The 9,610-nt window shown below is 38.0% G+C and overlaps 1 pseudogene; it reads right to left on the minus strand.

Moving 5' to 3' along the window:
* Positions 1-256: 256 nt before the first annotated feature.
* On the minus strand, positions 257-1,751 carry LOC143620865 (limonoid 7-O-acetyltransferse pseudogene; annotated as a pseudogene).
* Positions 1,752-9,610: the final 7,859 nt, after the last annotated feature.

Raw genomic sequence — 9,610 nt, forward strand, 5'->3', positions numbered from 1 at the left:
TGGTATTTAATTCCCTTCTTGATCAACTAATATTCTCAATCAAATATGCTCCACTTCGTAACAAACTTTGATTAAATGAAAAGGCAATACCAACGGACAGTCATATGTCTGCGCCCCTTAGGCATGTTGTGACGACAGGAAAATAGAAACCTAAGCTTAAAAGACGGGTAAAATAAGCAAACGAACATGTAAATTTATTTGCCACAATATAAAGTACTAACAACCAAGACGTTGGTTTTTAAGACAGATCTCTAACTCATATGACATGATCATTTGATAGCGGACTTGGATCCACCGAAGCATACGCTAGTAGCTCCGGATTGCACTGTAGAATCTTCAGTTCTTCTTCATCCAAAGTCACCCATGCTTCAACTCCCTCGCCACATTTTGTATCCATTAGAGTCACTAAATTGAAGAACCCCTTGAATCCTTTACCTATGAGGCCAGACACCCAACTTGGCTTTCCCCAACCAAAATCAATATCATTGAAACCCATCTTACACCAACTTGTAAAAATATAATATTCTGTTGGCCCTACCGAGCCGATTTCTCCCATTTGTTGAAGTAACTTATGCATTGCGACGTACCATTCATCACCCTATGCTTCGTTTACAAACTCATCGTTGACTTTTACAATGCTATCATGCACCTTGTTCACCAAGCTATGCAATGTGGTTTCGTCGTTATCTTTGCACACTGCACTTGAGACCCACATCATGTTACCAATCAAGTCTTTTGACGTCTTTGTTGGAAGTTTTTTACGAAGATTCAGAGAGTGGTTTAGCCAAGTAGTTTTCTGGATACCATATGCTTCTTTAGATGCTGCTATTGTACACTTCCATAACAAAGCAGATACCACCTCAACTCGTATTGGTTGTTGCACTCCATTTCTACTAGCTGCAACTTTTAAAGTAGCTATGGAATCCGAACCAAATACGAATCTTTTTGTGATACAATTGCCTTCCTTTAGCACTGTTTGATAGCTAACCTGGAATATGTCTCTAAGCCACAAGCTCTCAGCAGGAAAAACTAATGGAGAAATTATCTTTGGATAAGTAACTTCTTCACTTTTGGAAGCCATGTTAGCCCATCCTTTTAGAAAAGTGTAGAGTGCAGCCCCATCAAGGATCTTGTGTGAAACACACAACCCGACAGCGATTCCACCACATTTGAAAATGTTCACTTGAACATTTGTGACACGAGAACCCACACTAGATTGATCAAAACTAGGTTCTAATGGCAAGAACCTGTTAATCAATCCAAGGTCAGGTTTGTGCAAAAAGCCATCAAGACGACCATGAACCAAAACTAAGACATAGTTAGCACCAACGTCGTTACATTCAATTGAATCGCCCTTATGTGTTCCTGCAAGTGGGTAAAACTGAGTCAAGGTTTCAGATAGTGATTTCTTTAGAACCAATGACCTTTGTAGTGCTTGGAATATGTTATTGTCATTGTCATTGTGATTAGGGTAGTAAAAAATGATTGGTACGTAAGGATATCCAACAAGATAATCTAGGAGAGAAAGATTATATGTTCTCAAGTGGTGCGGTGTTGGGGACGATGGTTTAATGCTCTCTTCGGAAATGATTTCAACTTCCATAGCGTAAGTTAAATGACAGGTTAGTGTTATGGGATGTGTCTAGAAAAGAAGGCAATTGCAATAACTATGCACTTCAAAGTTCCTTTTATAGTTCAATTCGGATATATATTATATTTCTTAAGATTCGATTTCAGTGGTTATGATCAACTAAATGGTTCCGATCAAAACTTATGATACTAAAAAGTTGTAACTTCAAAATAAAAGAAAACAAAACGAACAACCATAATATATTTTTCTGTGATTTTAATCTATAAAACTGATCATGTTTCTCATTTAAAATAAGCACATGTTAGATGATTGAAAAAAATGATATGTTAATATTTTAAAGATGATCAAATTTGACTTTGTTTACTGAGAAATCCTATTCCAAAAATTTCTACATAAATCCCACCGACTCCATCATGTCCAACTTAAAAACCGGTCCATCTGTTTTTTCTACACCAATAACCAAGCGTCATGTGTAAAAAACCTGCTAAGAATGTTCTCGGCGGCCGGTCAGTGTTCCGACCTTCTGACAAACCAATCCGCCTAGTTTTCAAATCCAGACGCCGTCTAGTTTATTTTGCAATTTCCAGGCGCTTGCATTTCAAATCTCATTTACAAATGAAAACATCCAGAGGGTTGAGAGCCACATCCAGTGGTTGAAGACGACATTGATAATGTCAAGAAAATAAGATGATATATGTGTATTATAATTGTAAATGTTCATGTTAAAAATGACTAATATGTCTGTTGTTCACAAGATGTTTTTCAATGTCCTTTGATTAAGTTACACTTATATATATTAAGGGGTGCACCCACATAGTAACGGTCGGGGTTCCGGGACCCCAACATTTTCTAAAAATTTTATTTGAGACGGTATATAAAAATTTTCTTGGACTCCATAATAATTATTAGATTGAACACATAGTATTAATCTTAACTTTAGTGGAGTGGTTGACGTAAGCTGTCGCGGTTTACTCAAACAATTAATTTTAAGACTTAAATACCTATAATAAGTACGGGTAAGTAAGGTCGTCTCCACAGGAACTCAAGGAAAGTGCTAATTTATTATTACTAATTTAATTATTAAACTAATGCGGACAGACGATGTCAAGCGCTTTTTAGAAAAAGATTAATTAAAACTAAACAATTACTTAAAAACTTTGTAAACAATATTAATAAAAAGTATTCATTCTAGGTTTAGGTAATGTGCTAATCAACTTAATCCCAGATTTACACAGTAATTATTAGACCTAATAGTTTGATTGCACAGTAATTATTAGACCTAATAGTTTGATTGTGATGACAAACGATACCCTAACCGAATTATTGACACAATTGAACTCGATCTACACAATTACCAATTTATGTTTTATGATAACTAATTAAGTAACATTGACCGATGATTATTAGTTCAATGACAAGAGCCTAACCCTAAATGTTGATGAACAAACCAAACAAGTGATGTACTAATCAAAAATCACAAACAAAAATTGTTTAAACAACCAAGCAATAATTGAACAAGATAAAAACAATAAAGTCAAATCAAGTTCAAAATATGAAGCATAATAAATCTGGTCTTAAAAGGATTTACACAAAACCCTATGAACAAATGATTTAGCCGAACATGATCATAATGTCAAAATACTTATCTTTGATGAACATGCAAACCCGCAATGAACCGGAAGCTTCGGGATGACAGGAAACCGTCTTAGCATAGCTCTTCTGCCTCTGGAAGTCGATCTCAGCCGAATGGGGAGGTTAAGGGGTTTATATAAGGCAAACCTAAATTTTTGGCCGACTTAAGCATCTTCGCGTATTGCGAAGATGACAGGGATGCTTCTTCGCCTATCGCGAAGGACAAAATAGTCGCAGCCGGAATTCTACAACTTCGCATATCGCAAAGTTGCCCTTCTTTGCATCTTCGCGTATCGCGAAGATGTAAAACTTCAGATTTTTCTATCTTCTTTTCTTGACTGCCTCGTGATGCGTGCACTTCCATTCTCTCACTTCCCGAACTTCATTTCAAGCCCGTAAATATCCTCGTTAAGCTCCATAGCTTCCAATGTCCTGAAAACACATAATGCTTGAAGTACCAATGTTCATTCATTTATTTACCTAAACATAACTAATTAATATATAATAATAACTAACTTTTACCCAACCATCAGTGGTAACTTTAGTTGGTGTTCAAGGATTGTTGAACTCCTATTCTTGTTTCACTATTTGCATTTTTATTTTTAATCTTTAAATTTTACCCGATAGTTAATACTGAATAATAACAGTTAGGTTTTAACTTATAAATAAACCTGATAGCCTTGTACTCTCGAACAGAGGCATGTTGCACAGCCAAAGCCCAAACATGGGACACACATCGCAACTTTCAAATGTGATTCGCTTGTCGCCGACTTGCCGCCATCCTCTACTAGCACTTTTATTCGAATAATTAAGTTCAGAGATTGGAAACTGAGTTATGGAAGATAGAAATGTTGTGTGCTGATCACATAGAACACGCTAATCGTTTGAAGGAATTGTCATGTCTGGTAACATGGCTAATTACTCCTGAAACTAAGCGAAGTGAGCGCTATATTGGAACTAACTCCATCGATAAGGAGTATAGTCAACCCTGTAAAATATACAACATTTGGAAGGCTTGTGTCACAAGCCAGCATTGATATATTTGACTTTATGGGAAGCAGAATGGAAGGACGTTAGGTGAGACGTCGAGTGCTAAAAAAGAGAAATGATAAAGGTATAATGCAAAATAGACTTGTGAATAAGTAGGTATGCCCTACAATCCAGAATTATACCAAGACTAGTTCTGGTGTGAAAACATGAACCGCATGAAGGGTCCTTCCCTAAATGTGGAAAATATGGTTATCGGCAGGAAGAAGAATATCGAGTGATAGTAGGCCACATGTGTGGTAAAGATGGAAGTAATGCCCCAATTGTAGAACCAATTGAAGCCATGTGAACCGGCAACCCCAACCCATTCGTGTACAACCACTCCGAACCCAACAACTTCAATAATAATCCATCCAAAGAAATCAAATTATGCCAAACAGTTGTACTTGCTATGAATGTGGCAGTACAGAACGTTTCAAGAGAAATTGCCCAAAGTTGAACCAAGGTGTCGTTGGAAGACGAACCTCATGACGAGCATCAACCTCTGATCAAGCAAGGAGCCGTGCCTTTGTGAGTAATTCGAATAAAGCACGTCATGAACCAAAGGTGGTATTAAGTACGTTGTAGTTTTAAATCAATGGGCTTCAGCGATATTTTTACGGTCGTCGATAGAAGTTAGTTCCTGTTAACCTCCTATCATTTGGAAAGATACCGATTAGTGAAACTATAGAACCCTATACTGTAGAATCGCTAACGATGAATCCCTAATGGTTAACTAAATTGTTCGGAATTGCCCTATTATTCGGAACGATTAATCCTTTCCTTATTGACCTACGACCAGTAAAGTTAAGAAGTTTTGACGTAATAGTTAACATGGATTGGCTAACTCAACATGAAGCAGAAATCAAATATGAAAAGAAGATGATTATAAGCTCTCTTTCGGACGATGAAGCGATTAAATACAGAGAAAAGTGTACGGTATTATGTTACCACTCTAATCTCATCTTGAGATGTTATAATATTTACGACAAGAAGCGTGGTGTATTTAACAAACGCGATTGCCAAAGTATTTAAAAGAAAACATATTGAAAATATCCCGGTGGTACGCAAATTTCCACAAGTTTTCCCATAAGAACTTCCTGGATTACCGCCAACCCGACAGGTCGAATTCAGAATCGATTTAATGTCTCAAGCTGGTCCTGTTGCTAAAACACCCTACCGATTTGCACCGTCCGAGATGCAAGAATTTTCCAATCAGTTACAAGAATTGTTGGATAAGATTTTATACGACCTAGTTAGTCACCATGGGGTGCACCAGTTTTAATTGGGAAATGAAGGACGGAAGTGTTTGGATATGTGTTGATTAGGGAGAATTGAATAAAGTGACGATCAAGAATAGGTATTCACTTCTTCGAAGTAAATGATCTGTTTAACCAACTGCAAAGGAAGATTTGTCTTTAGAAAATTGATCTTATATATAGTTATCACCAAATGAAAAATCCAAGAGGAGGACGTTGCAGCAACAGCGTTTCGGACTCACTACGGCCATTATGAATTCTTATTCATGCCGTTCGGGTTAACAAATGCGCAGGCAGTATTCATGGAACTCATGAATCGAGTCTGAAAACCTTACTTTGACAAATTTGTCATAGCATTCATTGATGATATTTTGATATATTCGCAACGTAAAGAAGAGCACGAACGACGGTTAAGGAAAATTGTGGAAGTGTAAAAGCAAGAGGAGTTAGACGCGAAGTTTTCGAAATGTGACTTTAAATACAGAAAGCATAGTCCCTTGGTCATGTTGTAAAGCAACAAGGATTTCACAAAGATTCAAATAAGATAGAAACCATTAAAATTGGCAGTCACCCAAGGCACCAAAGGGAATGCGCCAATCTTTAGGACTAGCCGGAGGCTATCAGCGGTTTATTGAAGAATTTTTAGCATTACCCAACTCATAATCCTTTGTACGACGCAAATGTACAAATTTTATAGAAGATAAGAGACCGCAGTCTCATACTCATCGAAGATGGGTTGAGTTGTTAAGTGATTATGACTGTGACATCCGTTATCACCCCGGCAAGGCTAACGTCATAGCCGATGCCTTGAGTAGGAAAGATCGGATTAAGCCATTGCGAGTGCGAGTGCTGGGGATGATAGTCCAGTCGAATCTTTTGGACCTGATTCGAGTCGCTCAACTGAGGCGTTGGAAGAGGAACAATTGGAAAAGGAGGGACTTTACGGCAACGAGAAGAATTTCGAACAGCGCGTGGACGAAATTCTCTATTTCAAAGATCGGGTTTGGATCCCGACCCTCCATGACCTTCGTGAATTAATCATGGACGAAGCGCATAGATCGAAATATTCCATACATCCGGGATCGGATTGGACTATTGATGATACGAATATGTGAAAGGATTTTGTTAATGACCGAGTGTGGAGAAAGATATGGTTACGTATGTTGGTGAAAATTTAAGTTATGCGAGAGATAAGGCTGCATACCGAAAACCCTTGGGAACGCCACAACGACAGAAAATTCGTCAATGATAGTGGGAATAAATTGCAATGGATTTTGGGACGCAAATTCTCATGATATATCAAAGGCATGAGGTAAATTGGGTAATCGCGGATCGATTAACCAATCCTCGCATTTCATCCCAATCCATGACGATTACCACAATGAATTCTCGCTCAAATTCATGATGGTGAAATGGTATCTCGTCGTGGAGTACCATTTTCAATTATCTCAGATCGAAATAGTCATCCTACTTCCATTATTGGAAGGCGGGGAAGGAGGCATCGAGAGCTTGAAGCTTTCTATGGGTGAAGTAATTATCACCAATTTGTTAAATTAAAAATGGGCGTCAATCGAGCCGTAATATTAGAATTGATTCGAGAATCAACCAATCGGATTTATATTATTTAAGATAAGTTGAGGCAACGAAAAGTGCCTAAGCGATGAGGCAACGAAAGTACTAGTAATAGAGGTACTCATAGAAGACATGCTTGATATCATAACTAATTCTGTAGAGATAGTAGACGGGAAAACTAAACAGTTTGGACATACCAAGCTTTATTGAATAAGATTAAGTGGAATTCACAGCGAGGACCAGATTATACCTGGTAACGCGAGGGTGAATTCTTAAGGAAAAACCCCCCCACCTTTCTCTCAGAAAGGGATAGTGGGCGTGTAAAATTTCGAGGACGAAATTTCTTAACGGGGGAGAATGTAACGATTCCGACGAAACCCGGTATACCCTAACCGGAAGACAATAGTTACGTCATATTTAATGTCGGATACATGAGTGACCATAGTAATTATACGAGAATACATGGTTCACTGTATTGATTGTACATGAATATATAATTCATCGTATTGAATATGCGATTAATCGATCGATAGTTCTTGAAACCCGAACGAATCGAGGGTTCAATTATAGACGAGATATATGATATTTAGTGATGTTTACGAAGTATTAAAGCTTCGGGATAAGTAAAGTACGGCACAGAAAAAGAATTTCGATTTAATGTACGTCGGTACGTTAAACGAAACCTTTAATACCAAACCGAGCAAGAGATGATCGATCAAGCCGAAAAAGATGCGCGATAACTAATGATATGATGTTTTAAGTTAATAAATGTCATGGTTTAAGTTTTTAAAAGTTTTTAAATTGGTTTTATATAAATTTCATTTTTAAGCCGAAAACGACCGTTTTAACCTCGTTTTATGCCGAATTAGACATTTAACCGAAAAACGAACTGAACCAGATTATCCAAAACATTATCCGGATTACGAGAATCCAAATATGTGGCTAATATTGGAGAGGTGGGTCCCACCCCACCCCTCTACTAACTCCGATCAGAAATGGGGGATCTCCCCTAGCCCTTTCATTTCTTTTTTACAACAAAAATCTCTATGAACTTCAATCCTCTCCACATCAAGATCATAAAAACCGAGATTTTATCAAGAAAACCGAGGTAAAAAGTCGAGTTATTTACGTTTCCATCTTCGTTTCTTGAGTTTGTTTGCAAGAAAATGAGGTTTCAAAGATGAAAACCGATTCTTGCATGATCAAGTGATGTATACGGGTTATACAAGGGATCTTGGTCCAAGAAAGGAGTTAAACGAACCAAAAACGAATTTTTAGTGTTAAATCTTTGTTTTTAACGAAGTTCATCACAATTGAAGGGCAGGTGGTCCCGCAGGTAAACGATTGAAGGGCAGGTGGTCCCGCAGGTAAACGACAGTGAAGACGCACACATCACAATTGAAGGGCAGGTGGTCCCGCAGGTAACGAAGTTCAAGTATTTAGGATCATTTGTACAGAGCGATGGGGAATTAGACAGTGATGTGACCCACCGAGTTCAGGTAGGATGGTGTAGATGGAAAGCAGCCACAGGTATATTGTGCGACAAGAGTTTCCCGACTAATCTGAAGGGAAAATTCTATAGGGTGGCAGTTAGACCTGCAATGCTATATGGAACAGATTGTTGGGCCATCAAGAAGGCACAAGTGCGGAAGATGGAGGTAGCAGAAATGAGAATGCTACGTTGGATGTGTGGGCACACAAGGCTAGACAGAATAAGAAACGTTGTGCTTCGCGAGAGAGTAGGGGTGGCGAACATAGCAGACAAGATAAGAGAGTGGAGATTGAGATGGTTTGGACATGTAAAGAGAAGACAGACGACGAATCCTGTTAGATCCGTAGAAAGCATTACTATAGAGGGGAGGAGGGGTAGAGGACGACCGAAATTGACTTGGGATGAGAGGATTAGGCATGATTTGATAGACCTAAATCTCTCCGAGGACATGGTTGAGGATAGGAATTCGTGGAGAAGTAGGATTAAAGCTAAGGATTCCTAGAGAGAATTGAATACCTTAGGGCTTAGACTTAACTTATTTAGGTCACTTACCATAATGGTATTTCCCTTACATATTTTATTATTATTATTATTAGCTTTTATATTGCGGTTAAACTGCGACCTTATTATTAATATTATTATAATTAGTAGTAGTTTTTTTTTTATATAACTGTTAAACTTTTTTTTTTTTTTTTTTTTTTTTTTTCATACACATGTTCTTAGAGCCGAGGGTCTCTCTGGAAGCCACCTCTTTATTCCTTTGGATAGAGGTACGGTGTGCCTACATCCCACCCTCCCCAGACCCTACCTATAGCTCTGCTGTCGGTGGGATTTTACTGGGTATGATTGATTGATTGATTGATTGATTGAAATCTTTGTTTTTAAAGTAATAACCGAAACTATAGTGTAAGAGGCTTGATTGTGAGTGTAAATTACTTGGTATTGTGGTATGTTGGTTGTAGGTTCTGTGTTTAGTGGTAGATAAGGCGGAAAGACGAGTTTGTAGCTTGTAGTGGCGGAAAACGAAAGGTATATTCG

The sequence above is a fragment of the Bidens hawaiensis genome, unplaced genomic scaffold (assembly GCF_021521415.1).
Source record: "Bidens hawaiensis isolate Kalapana, Puna unplaced genomic scaffold, B.hawaiensis_p1.1 tig00002717_1, whole genome shotgun sequence".
Classification (NCBI taxonomy): domain Eukaryota; kingdom Viridiplantae; phylum Streptophyta; class Magnoliopsida; order Asterales; family Asteraceae; genus Bidens; species Bidens hawaiensis.